Genomic DNA, 26,325 nt, shown 5'->3' with positions numbered 1-26,325 from the left:
TATTTCTTGTTAATACCCATCTAGCACAACATCTAATTAACATTCTGGATAAAACACAGCATTATTAAGGCTTCACTACACTCATAGACACCTTTCAATTAAGGTGCTTGAGTTCACACAAAACATGCTTTCCAATCCTCAGAAAAAGCTTTCAAGAAAACTAGCTGAGTCTTGACAAGTTTATGTTAAATAAAAAGAGAGAGACTTTTCAAAGCTTGTTTGGGCCCTTAAAAAAAAACAAAAAAAACCAACAACAACAAAACCCTCCAGAAATATACAAAAACAGTTTTCAGGCTTTTACCAAAAAGAAGCAAGAAGTCTGGAAATCTAAAACTTTTTAAGTCTTAGGCTGATCTCAAAAATTTCTGACCATTTTTGGAAATAGTGCTTTTCAGAGGCTAGGTATTTTTGCTGGAGTTTCCTCACTCTACATAACATTGCATTGATTTTGAACCACTCAACATTTTTATGGAAGAGCAAAGTAGATCTGGCTTAAGACTGGAAAAAATCAGTGCCTGTCAGGCCAGTGGGACGAATTGTAGTTTTGGAATCTATTCTTTGATCCCCAAAGTTTATGTACCCTCTTTTATTGTTACCAACTGCTTGACATACCTTCTGTACCAGACTGACACTTCGTTATGAATTTATTGTAAAACGGACTTCAGTAGCACATAAATGAAATTAAAATTGAATCCTACTGCAATTTTCTGTTTCCTTCTGTAGAACTCTGAAAGTAGGAATCAAATTCAATGCAAGAAAGAAAAAAAGTCAAGTACTTAATTGTCTGTCTTTTGTAGTTTTTGTCCAAGCTAAACTTTCTTTCCCTACATTCTATTTTCTTTCTTTTATTTAGATAAACTGTCTTTCTTTCTAAGCACTACTTATGGTAAAAAAAAGAAGAAAAAAAAAGGAAGTAATCTAGAGTTCACTTACAGATCAAGCACCATAAGCTGGTGTTTTTAAGTATCCTGAAAGTTTATTAATGCTTTCCAACTCATTTCCTACTTCCCTGCCAAAAGCAGTCTTTAGTGGACTGTAAAGTTTTTTTAAATAATAGACATCTGATCCAAGTTTCTTATGATTTTTCTTTTCAAGAGATCACATACTTTCAGAAATCTGGTAAATTTTTATTGCAATATAAAAATCTGGTATTTGGACTGGGTGCTAAGCGTTGTGGACTTATTAGCCTTTTAACATCTGTTAAAAAATTCATTTCCTCATTCTGAGAGATTCATCTTTGCTTTAATACACATATTCATATGATGTTTAAGTCAGAAGAATAAAAGATTGCTGACCTTCCACTCACACATAATAGTATCTGATATCAAAATGGTCATGACCTTTTGAAAAAAAAGCACTCTTTTGAAGTACAATGCAGGACTGTAAAAAATTGTCATTTGTATGTATTTTATGAGCTTGACAGCAACATTTCCATCTCTAAATAAAGGACCTCTTTGATCATGTATGACTTCCAAAAGAGAGGCAGACCATCTATTTGTGATCCAAGATCTCATGGATGAAACTTTATACTCCCTCCAAACATATACCTGACAGACTCTTAAATTGGGGTTTCAGCACAAGATCCCCCCTATAATCAAATTGTGACCTCACCTAAGACTAGCACCAGGAGCAACAAATGCAGAGGGAACCCTCTGAACACAAGTCAGTCTTAAGTATCTCATAGAGGCTTGGGGTCTTGGGTCTGCACATTTATGTAGCCACAGAATTTCTTCATGCTCTTGTGTTTTGTGATAATTTGTATGACACCTAGGCTGTAAAACAAGATTGAACTGAATGTCAGTGTGGCACTGTTAACATCTATAAACTGGCTTAGCAGAGAAGCTTAGAGCAGGGTTAGTCATTTCAACAATCAACAATCTTTTCTGTGCTTTTGATTAAAATTTAATAAAAATGTCCAATGAGGTGAAAACTTTTGCAGGGCAGGTGAGGAAAGATCAACATTTACTCAGCCCAAATCTAATCCAACTTCTTTTCCCTCTTCTCATATTCCCCATTCATTCAGAGAGGCCAGTGTCCCATCTATTCCTGAAACTTAACAGGCAGCATGACATAGTCTCTTACTCAGGAAAGAGGATTAGAAAAAATAGTTTCTATTTGTAGGATATGGGGTATCTAAAACTCTATCTGCATCCCCACAGCAGCCACAACTCACCTCTTTAAGCCAGAGGTTTTTCTTTGACTGCAAGGGTATAAAATTCCATTGAGGTCACAGTGAATCTTATCCAGAAACTCACCACTGTAAAATATAAGGCAGAATTCAGTGATGATCAAGTCAGAGCCAATATAAACCAACAACCTCAACATTGTGAAGTCCCAGTGTGACTATGGAGTTCAGGCTATGCAAACTGTTTAGACCAGACAAACCGTGCAACTGTCTCAGGATACTCTTTTCTGCTTAGGAAATGGTGCTGGTGAAATTATCACATTAACATTTTACAAGAATACAAAGGAAGGACAAGAAAAGACAGAGTGAATGGGAAGCTAGAAGCAGATTTCTTCATTATGCTCTCTGAAAGCATTGCATCATTTCCAGAACCAGTACTATATCTTGATGGGCTAAAGTTTTGAGACTGCATAAGTAATAAAGATAATTAATAAAGCATGTGGTTTAAGTGCTGATTTTATATTATAATTTTATATTGTGTATATTAATGCAGTGTAAACATCTTTGTTGATGCAGACTGCTATACTTATCTGGTTGGTGAGGCACAATAAAGCTTCCCTTCTTCCTCATGAGACATTTGAAAGGCCAGGATTTTAGCAATGAAACACTGGCCTTCAAAAGCCTTCCATCATAAACATTGAAAGCAGTCCAGCATGGAAGGTCAGTCATCAATCACTATTATGCTGTCCTTCCAAGCAACTTTGTAGCACAAGCCATTTCATATGCATCCAAATTCTTTCTGACATGGGGTTTGTGGGTTGCATCATTATAGAAATACATGGCTTTGCTCTCCATGTGCTGTGTTGAATCACAGAGTCATTAAGGTCGCAAAACACCCTTAAGATCATCGAGTCCAACCACTAACCCAGCACTGCCAAGTCCACCACTAAACCACGTCCCCCAGTGGCACACCTACATGACTTTAAATACCTCTGGGGATGGTGACTCAAGCACCTCCCTGGGCAGCCTGTGCCAATGCTTAACAACCTCTTTGGTGAAGATATTTTTCCAAATATCCAATATAAATCTCCTGTAAGTGAAGTGAATTCTAGTAGGGGATGTATTTGTGACCAAACTTGATATCGTTCCTTCAGCAATTTTTTTTATTGAGTTAGAATTTTTGATTTTGATACTTTTTAAAGGAAAATAAGATTATTTTTTATTACTAGTTTTCTGCCTCCTTAAAAGGAAGCAAGTAGAAGAAGAATACCTGTTGAGAAAAGGTGTCTTAAAAAACTACGTTTGTCTTGTTCTATCATAGTGAGAGGAGATGTTTGCACGTCTATGCAGACTTTTCAATCCAATAGTTGAAAATATAGATCAGTTTAGACAAAATTTGTATAAATATTAGATTTTGGTGTAGCTAACATAGACACTCAAAAATTACACAGAAAACATAAAGCTGTGTGTGGTAAATGGAGGAACTCAAAGATGACCAACCCTTAAGCACAAATAAAGCATGCTTAATTTTAAAAAGTGAAAATTCACATAAATAACAAATAACATTTTTAAGTACCAATAACCTTATAACTAGACCAATTTCTACCACAAATATCTAGTGACTTTTGAAATTCAATGTAAGGTACAAACCTTGAGTATGCTGAATACCTTCTTTATTTCATTTTTTTTTTCCTTTTCAGCTTAGTTAAATAATTAATTGTAGTATTAAATTATAACTATGTGGAGTTAAATTTTAATATTCGTATTACAGAAAGGTGAGCTGGATTTAAGCCTGAAGATCTTTTTGGCATTCAGGTGAGTCTTTTTTAAAGGACAATTTGCCCCAGAGTAGAACTTGTCTCATAAAGAACAAGTGCACTTGTACAAAATACTCCGAGCAGGTAAACACCCATAACTTTCCAATGAAGTAAGGAAGTGATTTTATCACAATATGTTAAATATTTGGCTGATCATTTTAAACTGCCCCTTTCAGGAATTCCAGTCATAACATTCAAAATAGTCTGTTTGGTCCTATCATCAATTCCTACTAAATCTTTTACTTTTCTAATACTTATGGAAGCCATAGAAATGGGAAAATTAAATCATTCATACAAGGTTCTGCCATATTTACTCATACTAGGTGAAATAAATGGAAGACAAAATTATTTTAAAAAATCAACTAGCTAATTTTGATTTTAAATTCAAGCACATGACTTGATAAAAAAGAAAGTTTTACTGTTTCCATTTTTTTCTGCTGTTTAAAGTAAAAAAATTTGAAATAATTTTTTGTAGTTAAAAAAAATCCCTCAGAATTAAGTTTTGTAGTTCATTATAAATATTGATCTAAAAATAACTGAATTATTGAAAACATTATCTTACATATTAATGACACAAATTATCAAAGAAGTGCAGCCACTTAAGACTGCACATAAATTAATATCCAAATGTTTGTATAAGAAAGGCAATATTAGGTGCACATAAATACACTCTTTTGGAACTACATTTTCTATTACTTTATCCATGTAAAAATATTTCAAGGGATCACATGAAATGTTAATTCATTTTTTTCACACTACCATATAACCAAAAAGTGATGAAATCTGACTCCTTTGTCTCAGTCATTTTTCTCTACCAATCTGATTCAGACAGAATAGTGGACTATTTTGGCTGTATTCTGTCCTCTTTTATTTTTGCTATTTGTATTCATAATAGATTGCTTTTTTTTTCAAAACTTGTGAAGTGGAGTGTGGTACATGTAAAAAAGAAAATAATTTGCCACTGTATTTGACTATAAAAAAAGATAAGTTTCTCCTTATTGAATAAACTCAAGAACTACCCAGCTCCTGAATTATGGGAACTGTAGCAAAATTGACATTTTCAGTACAAAATTTTAGTATTAGAATTACTTCTAGTTGGACTTTAAATTTTATTTCCTTTTCATCTCTCTTTTTTACTTAAGCAAAATGGATATTGTCTGTGTCTTCATTGTGATCTTATGTGCATGATATGCTCTGATACATGAGACACCTGTTCTGAGGTCACAAAACAGTGCTGAGAAATAGATTCTTCTTTCTCTTTTACTACTAGGTAGTGGGTTTGGCTACTTTTTTGAGAAATAAAATAATTTTCTCCCTACCAAATGATGACACAATAAAAAATTGTATCATTGCAGAGTTCTAGGGTGCTAGTACTAAATCAGGACCACACTGTCCTAGGATCTGCACAAACATTGAACTTAAAATCAAAAAAACCCAGAAAACAAGAGGATTTTTTTTTTCCCTGTAGCTTATAGAACAGTTAAATTGCTGGTTTCAGGCTGTGCTCTTGTAAGTAAAGTGTAAAACATACTAAGTAAAATGGAAAATTCTGTGTTAATAGAATGAGGAGTGACTTTAAAAATATAAACCACCATAAGCAAGTGAATAGCATGGCTTTTATACAGATTGGGTTCATACCTGAAAGTATATTTTCTCATCTTTTTAGACCAAACAATGCATAAAATCCCTACAGCAGCTATATATAATGAAGAACAGAAAATGAATGATAAATAATATATTGTGTCTTGTATGTTCTCTTTTGGAAAGGATGTGCATTAAACAACATTCTTGACTTGTCATTCAAAATTAAAACTAAATCTGCCTTCCCAATATAAAATTTACAAAGAGAATGCTTCTTGCCTTTTCTTCCACTGTGCACAGTAGAGTATTGTACACATCTTTCTGGAATGAGGCAGGTAAAGTCATCCAGTTAGATCTATCATCTGCTGATTTTGTTGTTGTTATTCTCTATTGAAAATCTTCCATAATTTGTGTCATTCTTTACCAAGGAGTGATTGTTGGTACACTTTTATGTGCTGTACATGATCTGAAGAAATTAGCAAAAAATAATAAATAAATATAGTTGGTATCTTATTATCTGGCAGCTCTGGAAAGCCTACACCATCACTTTGCCCTTGTTGACATTGAAAATTGAAATCAAAGCATTTGAAAAGTTAAGAACAGATCAAATGTCTTTAATTTAAAGTTCATGTGGGGATTATTTTATTTATAGAAATATGAATAGCATTAATATTGGCCTTGCACAGCTGAAGTCTTCATAGAAAGACTAAAATAAAACTAAATTATTTGTATTTTGCTGAGCTGAAGAATACATAGTAAAAGAGATCACAAATCTGTCAGAGTTCAGGCTCAGTTTTACAATTAGGACCAAACTCAAGACATCCAGCACTGTCTCCAATCCATCTATGGTGAAGCATGTCTTCAAGAATGTTTAAATTCTCAAGAGAATTTCTTTCGCTTTCACTGCTGTCCAACGTACAAAAAACCCCCATGTCTAAATGATGTAAAATTTGACACAGAAGATGTAATCTGATTCTAAGCACAAGTTTTAACAAAAAGTTAATGTTTTAATCTGTCTTTTCTACAGTTATCTAGGGTCACAGTGAATCTAGTGCTGCGGTGCCACTTTCTCCATTTCATATTCATGCTATCAACTGATGGAGTTCTTCCCTTCCCGATCTGGCTTATGAGCTTTTCAGCAACAAATGAAAATTTTCCAAAAGATGTTTGAATCAGATAACGAAGACTGTGATGCAGAAAAGAAGCAAAGCACTGCTTTATTTCTGCCCTTAGATATCACCACTGTTTGATTAAGATCTGACCGCTTAGATGATCATAAACCTGAGCTGAGTAGCAGGCAAGTAACTGATCTGATACAGTCTTAATTGAGCTACTGGGGTACTGTAGGATGAAGCACGGCATTCCAGGTTCTGAATTGCTTTTATTGTTTTTTATTTGAATGGTTTAAAGTGTAGGACTAATTTTGAAGATTTTTTTTCACTCAGAAGCCTTATAACAGCAGTTTTGTGATGTGAATTACAAAAGAGAAAGAACAACAAAGGTTACAGGTAATTATTTCTTTTTCAGTTGACTGTATTTGAGATGGGTTTACCTATTTCATTTTGCAGGGGTAAGATTAAAAACCAGGGTATAATTTAGTAATTGTTGTAAAATACTTTGCATTTATGTTCATTCCCTACAATATGTTTTTAGGTGGCTGTCAATCACAATTTTGTGGACACTACCATAAAATGCTTTTACAAGTATTTATATATACATGCAAAGTAGAAAGTTCAACTTAAATAAGTATCTCAGAAAGCAAGGAAAATAGTGTCTTTTATCCAACTTCATTTACATAAATGCATGTTTTCTGTTCTCTAAATTGCTTGGTTACACCTAAATAGAGTCTAGCTTGGGATAAGGTTGGAAAGTTCACCTGGATTCATATGGCCTAATTTGCTAAGACAAACTAAGCATTACTCACAAAGGAAAGTCTGCAATAAATACTGAAAAGCACAGCTAAACACAGTAAAGACAGTAAAATCACACCCTGATTTATGCTTACATTTCAGCACCTACTAAGCATGCATCTGTGTTTGAGCTGTTTATATGGATTGTCTTTGTGATTGGTGGCTTGAAATGAAGTCTTCTAGGGCACAGTTCTTCTACAGCAGTCATCTAAAATAAGCCAAATGAGTCATGGCCTCGAAGTGCTTCTCTTTCCTGATTACAGACAGAGTCTAGATAACCAGCTGAGATGTGAAAGTCTATACAGTAGTTGTCTACAGTTAACAGACACATCTCACTCATAGTGATTTTACACTCACATAGGTTCCTCTACACCACTCTTGGGGACTGATTGATTGTTTAACTCAATTTCAAAGTTGTATCAGTTCCAGTGAGTTTTAAAACAGAGCAGCTAAAATTGTGTGATGCCTAGTTGTCAATATGTCAGATAAATTTCATTAAACTTCAGCCTAACTTAATGGGGAATCAGATTAAGATGAACTGATGAGTCTGATTCATTCTGAATTAATTAATTAATTCTTTAAAATCCAGTTTTCAGTGTGTCTAGTTTTATTTGGCTATAGGAAAGTTTTCAAGGTATTTTAATATTAATCTGAATCACTTTGATTCAGACACCGAAGGAAATAGCAAGAAAAGAAAAAGCAGCTGCTGAGAATAAAAGACATCAGGCTCATGTGCAAAAATAGGCTTACCGAGGTGAAAAGGACAAAAAAAGTAGAGGAGAAAATTCACAGATTATTCTTTTTCTTTAGCAAAACAAAGGCTTTTTTTTTTTTTTTTTTTTTTTTTTTTTTTTTTTTTTTTGTGTGTGTGTTTTGGTTTGGTTTGGTTTTGTTTTTTTGTTTATTTTTTTTTAACACCGGGAAGATTGCTCAGTTCACCTCTATTTGGGCATGTGAAACTCTAATGTAAGTGTTTGTGCCTGTAATATAATGAAATGTTTGAAAGTCTAAATTCAAATGCTACAGAAAGAGTCTTCAAGTTTGGCCTTGGTAGTTCTCATGATAGTGATTCAATTAAAAACTGAGGTTGAAAGCCTATACTTCCTAATTTCAATTGGGGTTTGGACACTGATTTTAAAGGGACCTTAGCATCATGCTAAACCTCTGATTTGTGATACTACATTGTGCCAGATTGACTCACTCTGCTCTTCTGGAATATGTCAATGAGGATATCAGATAATGTAAACAGATCTATTGCCTTTGAAAATCAGTGGAGTCAGTTTGATTTACAGCAGCTGGTAACCCAGCCAGGGATATTTCCAATGGCATCCCAAGTTCGGCTATTTAAATGAAGGTCAAGGATGTAACTTCCTTGTTACTCCTTGTAACTTCCTTTTGCTTCTGCTGATCTTTTGCACACTGATTATTTCAACACTATCAGAAACCAGATACCTATTCAAATTGGATCTCTGATTCACATCTTGAGATTTGCTTGCTTGCATGTTGATGCATTAATTAAAATGTACTCAGTTTACATCCGGATGCACTCAAGCACTCTGAAATAACTCATGGGAAGCAAATTCTTTTTTTAAATGAAGAGATGCTGGCTGCACGGCAACTGTGGCAAGCTTTAGCCCATCACTCATGTTGTTAATCACTCTGGAGTGCATACTTATGCAGAAAGCATAAAAGGAATTTGTTGCCCTTTCCTATATGTTTCTGAATGGCCTGATAACCTTGTAGTATCTTAATTTGTGGTTTGCTTGGGGTTTTTTAATGCTATATACAAGAATGCATGTTTTATTCATCTAAAACAAAGATTGCCACCTTATGAATATTTCTACTATATAATATAGAAAACATGTACTTTTTCCACACCTCAAGTGCCTGCTCTGTAGACCTGGAAATGCTATACACTTAAAAACCAAGCACAAATTGAAATGGCAATAATCTAGCTTATAAAGTCTGCTTTTAAGGGAGCAGGAAATAAAAAAGGTGATGGCAATTATAAAAGAAATTTTAAAAACCCACACAATATAACTTGAACCGTGTTTTTGGAAAGCTCTCAAGAATGTCCAACAGTTTTTGCTCGTATTTCCTTCTGAGGCTATTGTTTATAGCTTGCTTTCTGCTCCCCTCCTTTGCTCATGTATTATTACTCCATATTTACCGCTTTTTTAATATTCTGCACAAAGAAGTTTAGAAAGCACTGTACTGCAGATATTGCAATGTAAAAATGGACATTTTTTTACCATTTCAAAACAAGTAACATCAAATTTCTCCGAAAGTGGTATTAAACTGGAAAGATATATTTTTCATTTTCTTAACTTAATTTCTTTTCCAAGGGAATATTGCAGAGGTTTATTTCTAGCACACTGCAAAGGAGGAAAAAAATACCAGATTGTTTTTTAGATTCAGATATTTTTAATTAATCCCTTTATTCTTATGCACAATGGTTTAAACTTGTTGAGTAATAGCAACTTGATTAAAAAAAAATTACCCATATATCTAAACTGCAGCTTAGCATAAAGATATGCAAGTTCCCACCCAACAGGGTAAATAGGGAATGTGACTACATTATGTCACTTTTCAGAGTTAGGTCTAATATCTATGAATAGGCTTGTGTATAAATCAATAAGCATATGGAATTCTATTGGATTGAAGTTAATTGTAGTACTTTCAACTTTAATTTTTTTATCATTCAAAAACCATGTGTATTACCTTGTGTTTCATATATATGTATGTGCATTTCATTCACATTTCTTTTTCTTGTCATCTGTGCCTTCTAAACAATTCTAGTGGAAGATATACATTATGTATGATTCTGAAAGAAGACAGCCTGGCAGCAGTAGGATTCAGACAGTAAACTTCATAATTTCATTTTCTAACACCCCACAAGAATTTTTTTTTTTACCAGTAGTAATTAAGAAGTGATAATTAATACCAAAAGTAATAATTTTAAATCCATCCTGTTACTTCTCGATTGCTGTTTTTTTCTGCTCTTACATTGACAAGATTTTAACTTTTTTCTTTTTTTTTTTTTATTTCCTACACATCCTTAAATATCATTTAGAACTCAAAGTATTTAGAAAAAATAGGAATTATGTTACTGAAATTTATTCTTATTTGGCATCATTTAAGTGAGGGAGAAAACCCTGAACTATGTCATACCTAACTCCTTTAATATTGCATACTCATACTATTTTATATGGACAGCAAGACCTGACTATCCATTTACTTGTGTGGGGCTAGCACTTCACATTATCGTGGAGAAGATTCATTCTGGAAAAAAATGGAAATTTTCTTGGCCAGTTAAAAAAAATTGCAGTTAGATTTCTGTGAATCTTAAACAGTAGTGCTTTGTTCATGGGAACAAATCATTTTATAACACAATATATTACAATTTAAAATCTAAGGTGTTGCTTTGGACAAATTGCTTCAGAAATGCTTGGCATCATTCTATAGCAGCATAGCTGTAGTGGAATCCCTGTGGATGGAAAAATCACAGAAGTTCATCAGTTAATCTGAATCATAGTATCATAATATATTTTGCTATGACTCAATCAGTTAATTGTCCCTCTTGTGCTTGAACCTACTATAAGAACAAATAATAAATGAGGGTAGCAAAATAAGAAGAAATACAAATCAGGATAAAATTCTCACCTTAGGTTAAGGTCTTACTAAAGTAGTTAGCCAGTGTTTTAAGGGGTAAATAAAATAACTTCTGTGTTCTCTGATAAATAAAACCTGAAATTATGCATATAGATTAATGTAGAGGTATGCAGATATTTTAAGTTCATTATTAGGAAATTGGTAGCAATCTCATGCTGAAATTAGGACAAGCTTTTAGTTACAGCATGAAATGAGGTACTCTTATCCAGTTTACTTTTCTTTTATGGACCCAAATATACATCTCCCAAGATTTTTGACCTAATGATAACACTAGATGTTTCTCCTGGTATCTTGCTATGTCCTCCTTCATGGCAGAAAAAATGAAAAGAGTATTGAAAAATATATGTATCAAAGGCTGTGGATGATGATGATGATGACGACGATGATGATGATGATAATAATAATAATAACAGTAATAATAATAATATCACTGCCCACAAATCATAATGAAAGAACTCTTATTGTGTTAGGCTGTGAAACAAGAATAATTTTGTCCTGCAGATTTATTCTGATTGTAATCAACATTTCTGGATACATCACCATTCATTAACAGTAAGAAAAAAGTTTTAAACTTTTAGGAAGAATATTGCTGAGCTACTGATGCCTACTGATTGTGCTTTTGAAAATGCTTCAATTTTTTTAACCAGTGACTAGACTGTAGAACGGCTGCAGAATATCAAACTGATACTATGACTATTTCTAGGATACGAGCCACAGAAAAAGCTATGACAAACCAAGAATTTTCATCTTTAATCACCTGACTTTTGTACAGGAAGCATATATTGGATATGTGAGAAGATCTAGGTCTTCAAAACTATTTTTATTGGTCTCCATAGATTTACCCTATTAATGAGAAACACGTGTTTAGTTGGACTTTGGGACTATTGAATCAGCTGTCTAATGGTGCTGCAGACATTACTGATGATTTTTAGTTTTCATTTTGGAGAAAGAAGAAAGTTTATTGGTTGTATCTGACAGAATGGTCATGTTATGGAACACTGGCTATCCATTTTTCTCTGAGAGAGACAGAGTAACCATGTACAGTAGGAATCTCAATTTCAATGCATACTATGTGAGAAGGCCTAAACATAGATGGGCTCTTCAACTCCCACTTGTGAGGTTATCTAACTGCCAACAGCACATATTAAATGTCATGTGCATGTGGTGTGACTGCGATATGAAGAGTGTTAATACTGATTTCAAATAACCCTCTGATAAAAGTCTGCTGATTGCTCCTACTTCCACCATATCCACTACAACTTACCTGCAGATTTCTTGCTCGTGTTTCCTAGAAATTATATGTAATAGATCACATTTTCCCTTTAGATTTATTCTAAATTATTTGATTAATACAATAATAAGGGTTCCAGTCAACTGGAATTATTTTTTCAAGAAGGAGTGTTCATTTCATCTCTGGTCCTTGAAACTTCTTCCAATTAGTACTTCAATGAGAAATGAGTACTTTTGCCATTTTTTTAGTGCTTTGTCATATGAAAAAATTCTTTGATTGGCCAGAACATATAAGTCTCATTTGGCTACTGTTAAAGGAATTTTTACTCCTTTATTATGCCTTTATTATGAAACAGTTTAGGCTCTGAGATCTGAGATCAGCTCATCTGCCTGTTTTCTACCTAGGGATAAGTTTTACTCTTCCTTTGTTCTACTCTTGCTACCAGTGTTGCCAGCTCACAAGTTCTATTTGCCAAAGTCCTTGTCCTGCTGGCTGCGCTATTTCTGATACAGGCCAGGATGTCACTGGCCTTCTTGGCCACCTGGGCACACTCTGGCTCATCTTCAGCTGGCTGTCAACCAGCATACCCGGGTCCTTCTCTGGTGAGCCTTTTTCCAGACACTCTGCCCACAGCCTGTAGAGATGCACAGGGTTGTAGCAACCCAAGGGCAGGACTTGGCAGTTGATGTTATTGAACTTTGTACAATTGGCCTTGGCCCATTGATCCAGCCTGTTCAGACTCCTCTGTAGAGTCTTCCAACCCTCCAGTTGATCAACTCTCCTGCCCACTCGGTGACATCTGCAAAGTGACTGAAGGTACACACTCGATATTCCCCCCTGGAAAAGACCATGGTGAAGCATGTTGCCACCCTGCTACCTATGGCAACAACCACACCAAAACAGTAATTGGCACTACAGTCTGTGGAGGAGCCCACACCAGAGTAGTCAATTAGCCCTGGAGAAAGCTGCAGCTCATGGAGGGCTTACGCAGGAGAAGTCTCCTAGAAGGAACCATGGCCCATGAAAGGGAGCTCAAGCAGGGCCAGTCTTTGATTAAAGGGCTATACTCCACAGAAAGAATCCACAGTGGAGCAGTTCCTGAAGAACTGCAGCCTGTGGGAAGGGCCCAAAATGGAGAAGTCTGTGAAGGACTGTACCCCATGGGAGTGACAAACCCCACACTGGTTCAGAAGAACAGTGAGAGAGGGAGCAGGGACTAACCACAGCTCCCATTCTGCATCTACTCTGCACTTCTTGGGGCAGGAAAGGAGGGAGGCTGAAGAATCAGGAAGATGTGCCTGAGCAGAGAGGGAATGTAGTGAAGAGGGTTTTAGTTTCGTGCCTATTTCTCACTATCCTGCTCCGTTATTAATTGACAATAAGTTATTCTTCCCCAGGTTGAGTCCGTTTTCCTGTGATGATAATTCATGAGTGATCTCCCTGTCCTTAACATATGAGTTTTTCATCATACATCCTCCTCCTGCTAAGAGCTTGAGAGAGCTGCTTGATGGGCACCTGCCAGCCAGCCAAAGTCAACCCACCACAATATAACATAGTAAATTAGAATTATAGAAATGACATTACCTTTCATCACTATCTAAAAGGCAAATAGGAGGAAGAAAGGGATTCAGTAAAAAATTATGAAGATTACTTAACAAGGAAAATTTGAACAAGAAAGAAAGCATGTAAAGAGAAGAGAATAAGAAGGAAACATCTAGGAAAGACATGAGAAATTCTGCATGCAGAGAAAACATGAATGTATTTTAACAAAATAGTTAAAGAAAAACCTTGCTTCTACCAAGCAATAATAATTTGACATAGAAATTAATTGGAGCATCCTCCTACTCTTTTTCACAGCAAAAGCTTTTTCATCTTAAAACAAGGGTATTCTGCCAATTTTCCTGGAATCTGGAGTACAACTCTACAACAAAGCCACAAAGCCAAAGAATACCAGAAAGCCTTCTTCCTTTCTGTGCTCAGGTCCTGAAAGCTCTCTGACCACACAGAACAGCACAATGTCTAAGTGAGGATGAGGTATTGTCTTCCTCAAAGTCAAAGGATGGAAACCTTTGGAACACAAGGCATTACTTTGAGCCAGACTGCTACACAGAGATGCTGGTGCTGACACTGTCAGTGGCCAGCAGTTAGGCAAGATAAACATTTCAGCTCGTCACTGTCATTTGAAATCCTGCAGAAGTTGGTATGGACTGTCTACATGATCTTAGGGTCCAAAGTAAAATAACAGTTATGAATCATCATCAACTTAAACCATGACCAAAAATTGTAACGTTTATTATTAATCTTTTGGTTACCAAAACCCAACCTAAATATTTTGATTTATGTCACTTATTTTAATTATCTAAGTTATTTTTATATTTATTTCAATTATTTATTTCAATTATTTGAATTGTTTTAATTGTCCAAATATAAACTTATTTTTCTCCAACTTATGTCAGTTTTGACTACCTAGATGAATAATTTACTATGAGTTGAAGTCCAATAATGTCCAAACTGAAAGAAATCTGACTATTGAAAATATGTCTTGTCCCCGACTCTGTCTTCATGGGTTTTACTTCTTCCTTTCTTTGCAGATGCAATTAATGTGGAAATTTACAATACATAATGTGAAAAGACCAGAAGTGGAGAAGTAGATCTTTTTCCAGCTTGGCTGTATGAGATGATAAAGAGGGTAGTCTCAATGAGTGATAACCTGAATCCCTCTTCTGAATCTCCAGTTGCTACTGTGCATTCATTTTCAGCTGGTACAAAATCATTTTGTTGGAAAAATAATTTTCTTCCTCACTTATCCACTATAAATTCTGGAAATAATTTTGTCTCACTGAAACTGCTTTTATAGCACAGTAATGCTACTAATTTTGATGGATTTTCTGAATAGGTAGAACTGAGAGGCAAGGTGTATGCTTTGTCACATTAAAAGCTTCTAGGTGGGGAAAGTCAACAGAGGATGCCTGTTGTGTCATTTAGTTTCATAGTGACTAACACTGCATTCAACATACCAGCTCCACAGATGTTCTCATTTACAATTTACAACAAAGTGAATTTAGTCTGAGATGCTTTTAAATAGAAAATATATTTGTTTGACCCCTATTTGGACGAAATAAGAGGTAAAATATAATCTATACAATAGTCACTTAGAATCATGATTTAGAAAGTAAGTGAAGGGAAAACAGAGAATATTCCTGGAATGTACTAGAACAACTATGTGAGATAGAGATATTTTTGCTTATGTGTAAGGGACTTGTTTTTACAAATAAAAAAAAAATACATAGTTTTAACCCTTTTTTTTTTTTGAGAAATGTTTCCATGGACAACCTTCATACAAACATGGAGCCAAGGTGTTAAAAATATAGAAACCAGAAAATATTGCAGATATTGAAGATTGCTCATTTTGAGGAAACTATGCCAATGTCCTAAAGCTTTTAATTTTTCTTGCATATTTTTTATTTCTTAACTCAGATAAAACTAGAAAAATCTGTGTGGCTACTGGTGCTGATCCTAATCTTTGCTTGCCTTGATTTCACACATATCTGTTATTCTAAAACACCACCTTATGAAAATGGTTTGGTAGGGCAAGTTAAATGCCTCATTTGGCATATCTACTTACTAAACTGCTCCAGTTTAACTAATTGCTGTAAATTTTGAGTTAAATTTTGCAGGTTTGGGCCCAAAAAACTTGTACTTTCCATTATGGGAAAATGCAGCAATCTGCAGCACTCAAGGTTATGTTCTTTGATATAACAACAGACAGAGGTTAGCTGTATATATAAAGTGGGAATGACAGGGAGTTCAGGGGCCTCTAAGCAGACCCTGCCCAGTATTTCTGAGTTGCATGTATATGATGTTCTTCTTTCCTGTGGCTGGTGCCCCATGTCAGACATTCCTCTGGCAGGCTCAGCAGCTTGCACCCAAAGGGAGCTGGGTTGCAAGGCAAGCAGTTTGACAGACAGGGAGCCAAAACCAAGACAGTGTGCTATTTATATTGCTGTCTGGCTTATCTGTTTATATGTAAAGTGTATGAGTAGTTCAGCCTTGAGCTTGAACCTCCACTGAGTGTTGCTCTGGTGGTACAGTCTAATCAAACAACACAATATTTTAGGCATGCATAGGGGTTTTTTTAGGACTCCCTCATTTATAGGGAGGCACACCTTTGATAACTACAGAAAGCTGATGATGGTATACCATTAAAATATTTCTTTGGGCATAACAATTCTGCAGTTATTGCCTTCTTTAGAGGCATGATCAGCAGCACCAGACAGGCACTGTCCCAAAGTGAGAATTTATGGGAGACCAACTGTGACTCTGAGCATGCAGCCTGTCCTGCTATAAAGGTGTGTGTGTGAAGACAGTGCTCTTGCTTTGTAGGGGGGTGCTGAATGACTTGCCCAAGGGTGTGATTTTTCCCTGCAGCCCTAGGGTTTGTGAAGGGAAAATACCTTGCTGCGTGTGGGAGAAAGCAGGAGAGAGAGCGAGAGCAGGTTAGTGAGGGAACGCTGAGCCCTTACAGGTGATCCATTACCCTGCAGCCATTACAATTTGTCATATATGCTTCACCTAGCATCAGCTGCAAGATGAAATGTTTTCAGCTCAGTTTATCAGTCTACCTGGATGTGTCAGGTCAACTTCCTTTTAACCCACTGTTCTGGTTCATGGGCTTTTAGAAAATATGGCACAGCTGATCAGAGCTATCAGTTGTCTTTCTTCTTCTTTTTTTTTTTTTTTTTTTTTTCTATTATTTTGCTCACAGTGTGAACTAGGGATTTCTGTACACACATACCAAGAATTTGACTTCCAGATTGCTCCAGTACAATTAAAAAATCCTGGATTATGACTTCACTTCTGTTCCAAATGATAATTAGGAGAACATATTATATTAGAAAAACAACTTCCTTTGTAAATATATTTTTGCACACGCATGTACATATGCATGTGGACACATGAACACACCTACCTACACATCTGCGTTCTAAGAATCCAATCACTATGAAGGAAACCCACTTTAAATTATTTTGGTTGGTTACCAGAATATAGAAATATACATTTTTTTAGTCACAAAACTATGGCAAAATGATATGCTGGAGATTATTCTATTATATTTATCTTTTTGTGTGTCTATAATGACAGGGAAGAATCATGGTATACTCTATTGGAGCAACACTCAAATTAGAAAATTCTATTCACAAAATTTTTAACTTTGTCCTATACATAAAGCAGATAGAATCTGAAGAGCTTAATTTCTGTTTTTACTGTCAGACATAACTGGCTGAATTTCTATACACATGGCATAAGTTTAGAATGGAAATTATTGGAACGGTAGTTAAAGTTAAATGGTCAGGCAGTTTGCACAAATTACATTGCTCTTCCATACAGAATGTCTTAAGATACTGCTGTCAGTGTCCATTGCTCAGTCCCATCTTATTCCCAGAACCTATTAATACTGACTATGTAGAGATTGAAGAATATTTGTCTGTATTTTTTCATACTGACTGCTATCCAGTGTGCAACCAAAGTGAGTATTGCTAACAAGTGCAATTATCATGTAGCTTTGGAAACCTTGCCATTTTTCTGTCCACTTGACTCTCTAAGTGGTCTTTTAAAATTATAAATATATAAAAACATCACATGGCTGACCTTTTATTTCTAATTTATCTTCTACCTTGAAGGGAATATGGTAGTATTGGAGATCCTCTGAAGACATTGTTATTATTTTTATTATTTTCTAGATGAGTGGGTGTGTAATATCAAAGAATAAATAGTATCTTTTGTTATTTATGATCCTTCATAGTTATTCTACTGTTTCTGGGAGTAGTACTAGTTGTAGTAGTAGTTGTAGTGGTAATATTATATTTCCCTGCAGGTTTCTAGACATATATACTCAATTTTTTGAAAGTTGCAAGCATATAAATGATAGCTTTTCAGTTTTTGGTGTTACAGCCCCTCTCCAAATTTCTTATCCTTGAAAACACAGTAAACAAATAGAGTTTTGCCATGGAACAGAAACACAGGGAGTGCAAAAGAAAGATTGGAATTTCACTTGTACATGACTCCTCTTTTTTTGTTCAGGCAGGCTGCTTAATAAAAATGACTGTTGACTTGAATACAATGCAATTTGATAAAACCTATCATTTTACTAAAACCAAAAATATATATATATATAGAGAGAGAGAGTACTCTTTCCACCTTCTTTTTTTAATTGCAATTTTCGTGAAGTTACTTTCAACCTTTGTGTTCTGTGCTGCAACATAACAATTTGTCACCTGTTTGGCTCAGCCTCAAGTGCTTAGATGGTTATTTTTGAAACTTCCAGGCTGGGATATCTCTTTTTCCTGTATACATTATCTTACCAAGCTAATGGAGGCATGGCTTTTGATGAGACAAAGAATTCTGTAATTATAGAAGTCCAGCATATTTTGTCAAGAAAAGGCTGACCTGCTCGCTACAGGGGCCACCAAGATCTACTTGTCTGTCATCTCCAGCATTTTTAGAGACGTGTTAGAAGTTAGAACTCCTCCAAACATGCAACCCAGTATCCCTCTAAGACCAGTATGGGGAGAAGCTGGATGTAAACCATACTCACTTGAACATGTGGGTGTGAGGGAAAGAAGCTATCCCTCAGCACAGGTCAAAAGATGATCTAGTAGAAAGAATATCTAAACGACCTAAGGAGCTTAAGCACTGTACAAAACCCCTTGATGTGAGCTGTCATGCCTGAAGGACTAAACTTATCGATATAAGAGGGGAAATCTAACCTGGTAAGACTGATTGATATTCACCAAATTGCTCTGCTTCTGTTTAAAACGGCTAAGGCTAGGCTGGAAATCACAAATAAGGGAAGAAAATTTGTTTAAACTATAGCATGGCCTATCAACACTATGTTCACTCAGAGTATTAAGTAAAATGATATAGCTTGAAAATAATGAAAAATAATGAAATTATGCTAAAAGATGATTTTATTAGATATTTCCAACACTGGAGAAAACAAACCAATCTGACTGAATCTGAAGAGTAGGAGAGCATTCAACTCTAACATTAAGCCTACCTCATCTTTATAAACACAAGGAATTAAACATCAAGAGAATATTAAGTGATTATTTCAAATGTGCATATACATGATGGTCGTGAGAAGACTGTTTTATTGACAAGTGATTGACTTCTTTTCATATATCTATTCAACAAACACTGTGTTGAATTCCAACAAGCTAAGGAATCCCTCTAATTAAATTATTAAGGGAATGCTTTAAATTTATTTAGAAATGATTTTTTTCTCTAGGACTTAAACATATCAGCAAACATATTAAAGAAAATCATCTAAGGATAAAATTATTTTTGTCCACTCAAAACAGCAAACTGTGCAAAACAGTTGTGTTAGTTATATAAGGAAATGTCACCACATTACGGTATTAATGTAAATTGTTCATCTTAGTTAATCTCAATTAACAGGAAACATCAGCCTAAAAATCTTCATGGTATTTTTTTTCATGAAGCCATACTTCTGCAATTCTCATCCTGGAATGGGAAGGCACATAGGATTCTGCCTCTTTCCAGTGAAAAAATTGCAAATTACCAAAGGAGAGGAAAGAGGTAATACTCTGAATTGTCTGAAACAGACCTTTCTAGGCTTTTCAATGTCTTCTTCTTTCAACATTTTGAATTATTCATCATTTTTTTTTGACCTGTCTTGTTTCAAAGTAAAAGGCCAACAGAAATTGAAAAGAAAAACAACTGAAATTATATTACCACTTTCTTTCAAGTAACAAAGGCATGTCTATAAATGTACCTGTGTACTGTGTAAAATAATTTCAGAATAAAAATATCTGCATCTGATCACAGCTTTAAAATCTGAGAGAATTTCAGATTTAAGAACTGTAAATAAAGTGGGTTTGATTTGCAACACAAATAATATTTGTCTATATCAACTTCCTTTCCCATGTTGTTTATGATTGATATCTTAAAATGATCCTCTGAGAATTTTTGGCGTAATTGTTCTCTAGCAAATGGCTTATATAGTTTGAAGTGACAGGTGGTTATAAGCTAATAAAACACATTCCCTAGACCACAGCTTTAAAAGCTCCATGCAAAATGAAGTAAACTGGCCTTATTTTGTATTTTGACAGTGTTTAGTCCTTAGTGGGCAACTCCTCACACCAACTGGCCAACCAAAACTTTCCTAATACCATACAACCTGAGGAAAAATATCAAAGTCTTTCAAAACTTCATTGAGTTGTGTTTGGTTCTTCCCTTTACTATGGCCTTTTTTATTCTTTTCTGGAGAGTAACACCAGGAAATTCTGTTTAATTTCTTTATGCAAGGAATTTTGCATAGCAGGATCATGTGCAGAAAGATTTAATTGGCTCAAGTAATCAATTTGGGAAGTTCTGACAGCATGACTGGGTACTTTATTCAAGTGCGTACACCCCTAATTGACAACAGATTCTTACAACAGTGCATCAGTTAAACCTGTGCCATCATTCACTGAATTATAAACGTTATGAGCACATAATACCAGTTATATAATTTTCATTTTTCCCAAGTTTGAAATATTCTATTAGACAAAAGCTTAGTCTCTATGCAAAGCTTTAGAGTTTCTTGATAGATGGCTAGGTTAGAGAAGGTTAAGTAGATATGTGTGTAAAGTAAATAAAAGGCTGAATTTGGATAAATCCTTTTACATACAGACATTCTTGATACCTGTTTACTTAAACATTAATTACTTTGTAAGAAAGTTTGGTCAAACCTGAAATTTGGTGTCAGTTCAAGTGGACGAGAAGGCTACTTTTATGTTGGGAGAATTTTTTTCACTTTGATGAGAAGAATAAAAAAAGGCTGGAAATTGAAGACGTATCTCATCAGAGCACAGCTGCTATTAGAGGAGAAGAGGTGTGAAAACAGACATGTCAAACATGTCTGAACAGACATCAAATACAATAAAAATCAGTATCTTGGATATTATGTCAGCCCTTTGTCATGTCACTTCTGGTTTTTCTGCAGAAGTTTGGTTTTCAAGCTCTGTCTGTTACTATCTTTACTAAAAATTTCACTAATATTATAAACCCTATAAAAATAGAGCATATTGTAGTTGCAGTTTATTCCATCCTGAAGGTCTGTGATAGCTTACTCCAAGTTTAATTTGGTTCTTTAACAACACAAAAAGATAAAAGAAGCACTTTAATTGAACTCAAAGGAAAAAGAATAAGTAAAACTGAAACAGGTGCTCTGCAGTTACACATTTAATTATACTCTCTGTTATCCTCTTCCATAGCTTTATTTTACAAATGATTACGTGGCTAGTGCCTGTATAAAAGACATGTAATCCTTGTTGATTTCCACAAAGAGTCTACTTGAATTTTCACTTTTATGTCTGGAAACAAAGCAAGGTTTATTAGAAGTCTAAACCCGGGTGATCCAATCCACTTTAAAAATAATTTTTCGCAGGGTATTTGGCTAACGGTGTACTGATGCAGCATTGCTGGAATATTATTTTGGCTACTTTGGTATGGCAGAAACATTTCACAAATTAAACAAATTATTATTTATTTTTAAAAAGCTGTTCATATGTTTGTGCAAATGAAATGTGCTGTCTGCAAAATACCCGGCTGTAGGTATATTAAAGGAAGAAATATGGGAAAGAAAAAGTGGTGTCAATCTTACCAGTTCATCAAGTTTGAGAACAAATTGGTATAGTAAATACATGATGAGATAATTTCTGTTATTGGAATGCTAATATAAAATAGGAATAGCTTGTAAAAGAAAGGCAGATAATGGAAAAAAGGAGGAGCAACGCTTTGAAGAGGAAGGATGTGTGTGCTTGCCAAGACAGAAGAAAAGAGAGAAGCTTGTTGAAAATGTCTGAGTAGAAAGGAGGGGCAAGGAAACAATGGAGCTATCTGATAAAGATCTACTGGAGTCCAAAATGTGAACTTGCTCAGGATAAGACTTTCTGTGAAGAAATAGCAAAATTATTCATCACACAGAATTTGCTTTCAAAAGGAATGGGGAATTAGGGAAATGATGCAGAAAGTTAGAGCTAATTCCAGCCAACATAGAAATATTGGATAAGAATGTAAAGGTGAAAGACCATCTTAATGTGAATAAAAATAAACCAATGGTATTCAAGATCTGGTAGGGTTAAGAAGTAAAATGACATGGAAAAAATATTAAAAAGTCAGACTCTCAGGAAGATATATGTAGTCAGAGGGCTGACAAATATTGCAGGTGAATGTAAGAAAAAAGTGATATAAGTAGCCTTCTCTTATAAGTACAAATACAAAAGATAGGCAGCTAGGAAACTTCCTTGAATTGTGAGTTTTTAGAGAGCTCAGATGTATAGAGAAATTGTGCAGCAAGCACAAAAATACATTAGCTTACTGAGAATAAGTTGAAAAGCACTGAACAAACACATAAGGACAAAATCCTAAATGTCTGGACAGCAAATGAGGTGCAACTTAGAAGAAATGGAATTGATAGTGCAAAACATGTATATTTATAAGAAAAGAAAAACTAAGAATACCATTGGTCAGCTTCTTCATGGAGAAGGAGGGGTGTTCATCAACGATGCCTCGGAGGCCAACTATTTTAATGGCTTATGGTTCTTCATAAGATATTAAAGTTATAAGCCACCATTTGCTATTAGCAAAATTGATGAGAAAAATAAGTTTCCAATCTAGAATAAAGGAAGAAGAAATGGGAGTACTTAAATAAGACAGAAGTTTTCTACTATTTTTTTTTCTGATGATGTCCAAATGAAATCACAAAAAGTAAACAGATATTTTTGAGACTGAAAGATGTGTCATTAATTTATTTTCAAAAAGGAAGGAAAACAAGAGTGACACATCAGTTATATATAATCCTTGTCAAAAAACAACAGCAAAAAAGCCCCCCACACAAAAAACCAAAAAACACATAAGCAAATAATGAAACCATCTCCAACCATCTGAAAGGCAATAGAGAGATAAATAGCAGCCACCACAGACATGTAAAGAATAAAAACTATAAATCTGTGTGTATATATATTTATTTATGTATGCATATTTGGGATTTTAATGAAAGGATGGCAGATTTGTAGGTCAGGAATTTGTTGTGCTTTTTACCTTTCTGAGTATTTTCTCTAGCCATTAAAAGTAGATTATCTGTTTAATCGACTTTTTTTTTCCTAAGTATGGTGCTAAATGAATTACTCTTTTTTACATACATTTTTAAATTATATTTACCTAAAATCCATTTGAACTTTTAAATTTCCTTAACAGGAACTTTTTCATTGTTTTGAAGAAAATAATAGCGTAGTTGATAGAATGATTGGTGCTTGAGAGACAGAGATTGAGAGTGATTGTGCAACTACTTTTCTTTGTTTTCATTTTAAAGACAAATGGGAATCAAACGCCAGCATGAGGTAGTTATAAACATAGTGAAATTGTTCTACTAATCTTGCAATATGCTGTCAAGATAATAATAGCTCTGAGCATTTCCATTGATTTCTGAAGGAATTACTGACTTATTATCTGGAGGAACTCCTTATAGCTGGTTAAAAATGAAATGCGGGTTTGAAATATCCACTATTTCAATAAATGCTGTGAAAATTACCCTTTTATTCAAAAAGAAAGCAAGGAAAATGAGAAGTAGCATGTTATGGATGTGTCATCTTGAGTTACACAGATGTAAGGTGGATGGAAGAGTCCCCACATATCTTTTCATGATTGCTTGGAATTGTCCATTCAGAGTCTTCTATTTCACAGATTTATCAAAGGCTTCAAAATTTATGTTTTGTCCACATTGGGCCAAACTGTCGCATGTCTTCCCAAGACAGAACTGTAATAAAACAGTGCTCCTTGGAGCAAAACCAAGAATCTTTCTTGGATTCCTCCTTTCTCAACCATTAGGGAACTCTGGAAGACAGAAATTATCCCACTAGAAAGTACTAAAGCAAAAAAGCTCTAATTAAACAAAGTATTTTGAGAAAAGTACGTTTAACAAGAACTCTATCTTTCACTCTCTATAGTGCAAATTCAGTGAGTGAGATAAGAATGAGGATAAAATCTTACCTAGCTAGTAAATATGTGCCTTCTTTGATGCATATTTTTAGTTTGAGGAGGCCTTTTTTTGCCCTAGGAAGGAATACATCTCCGGAGAAAATGTGCATTCAAATTTACTACTTTGAAACTGATGTTAGAACTCTTTTGTTATGTTCCATTTTATGTTCTAGTATTACCTTTCATTCAAAATCTCAGGATACCAATTTTACTTACACAATGCAACACTTAAATAGTAGCTGCTTTAACAGGCAGTGTCACTTTTGCAATAAGAACAGTAATCTTATTACAATGTTTGCATACTGTATACACTAATTTTCTGAAGACTTGTATATGTTTTAGGCACTATGCTTGATCCACATCGGTTTAGGAAGTTTACTGAAAAATATTATAATGTTTCCTATTATAAGCATAATCTGACAAAATATTTCGAGTATCATTCTTGCTATGTTCTTAGTGCATCGTGGCCCAGCTTACATAGGATATTTGCAGTAGTTGGTAAATTTTCTTACTTTCTGTTTTTACTCCAATACTGCTTTGGAAAATTTCATTCCTTAACCTTCATAGGTTAAAATTCTCTATTCTGAGGATTTGGAGTTTCAACCACCTCGAACTATCACCAGCTACTCATCCACGTATGTTCAGCAAGAAAATACAAATACAGTTATCTGCACACAAGGAAAAATTACATGCCTGTGTCAAGCAGAGCCTTTGCGTCATAAATCTGAGCTTCTGGAGGCATGCAGCTCAGGAGCACGTGTAATTGCCGAGCTCTGGACAGTGTGCAGCATTCCTCTCATCATTGTTTCCAGATCATTTTGTTACGTGGCATCTGTGAGCCCCACACAGCAGCGCGCCGTGGAGAAAGCAGAGGGATGGCCGTGCGTGGAAAGGTCGCAGCACGGGCACTGCTGGCTTTGCAGCACCGTGTGTATGCCCGGCGTGGGGGAGCACTGGTGATGCCAGGCGGAATGCATCAGCTGAGGGCACTGTGTGGAAGGGCTGCAGCACCGAGCCCTGCTGCAGCAGCCACAGCAGCCAGGAGCCGAGAGCCAGCCACCCGCGGGTGTAACCAGGCTGATGCTGCAAACAGGACTTCTGACCTCAGTACAGGGGATACATTAACTCTGTGCTTTTTATTATCTGTTTTTACCCCCACCTACTCTCCATGCAGCCTTCAAATCTACAGTCTTAGGTGCTTGCCTTGTATCATTTCTTGTGGATGAAAAATAGGCTTCTACTTTGAGTACTGAATTTCAGAAATTGTACACCGAACAGGAAGATGTCCTTTGTGTTCTTTGTCCAAAATGAGTTTTGGCACAGTAAGATTTTATTCTGGTCCTTATATTGTATACAAGGGTATCTGGTTGTGCTTATACACTTTTGAATTTTACAGTGATTTGGAATATCTTGGATCTGAATACCTGAAGTAGATCATGAAGTACTCGTTAAGGGCTTGAGAGAGACTTAGTTTTCTGCTTTCTGTCAATCAAAAAATACCCCTTATAAATTATTTCTGATATATCTGAAGAGTATAGACTGTAAATATTTGCCATGAAATTTACTACACCATGAGAAAGATAGCAGCACATTGACCCTCATACTTATTAGAATGAATGCTCTATTTTGAGAATTAGCACAATAAAAAATATTTTTATTTTCTCTCATGATCATCTGTGTACTGCTGGAGACTGTTTTGAAAATAAAAATATTTGGCTAGCAAATCAGAACAACTAATCATGGTTTTTTGTCAATATTGGTTTTTTGTATCCTTCACAGTTGCGTGTTGCTGTCTGTAGTGTGCCCTGGTTTCAGTCTGCAGTTTTCACCAATGGTGAAATTATGGTTCATTATTTAAATGAGACAAATAGGCTATTGTCAGGGACTGTGATCCTGGCGACATTATTATTCTGACCTAGTGTAAATATTATGACCTGTCTTGGAACT

General features: G+C 35.1%; 1 long non-coding RNA gene across 1 annotated transcript in view; it reads left to right on the top strand.

The window, feature by feature from the left end:
* The window catches only part of LOC148225360 (uncharacterized), a 170,229-nt gene that overhangs the window by 74,313 nt on the left and 69,591 nt on the right, over nucleotides 1-26,325 (top strand). The window contains exons 2-3 of the long non-coding RNA XR_015806251.1: nucleotides 3,897-3,940; nucleotides 6,551-6,824. This is a non-coding gene — a long non-coding RNA (uncharacterized LOC148225360). The remainder of the gene's footprint in view (nucleotides 1-3,896; nucleotides 3,941-6,550; nucleotides 6,825-26,325) is intronic.

The sequence above is a fragment of the Sturnus vulgaris genome, chromosome 1 (assembly GCF_052056855.1).
Source record: "Sturnus vulgaris isolate bStuVul1 chromosome 1, bStuVul1.hap1, whole genome shotgun sequence".
In the NCBI taxonomy this organism is placed as follows: Eukaryota; Metazoa; Chordata; class Aves; order Passeriformes; family Sturnidae; genus Sturnus; species Sturnus vulgaris.
The sequence above is the reverse complement of the archived record's forward strand: the minus strand, read 5'-3'. Positions and strand labels throughout refer to the sequence as shown.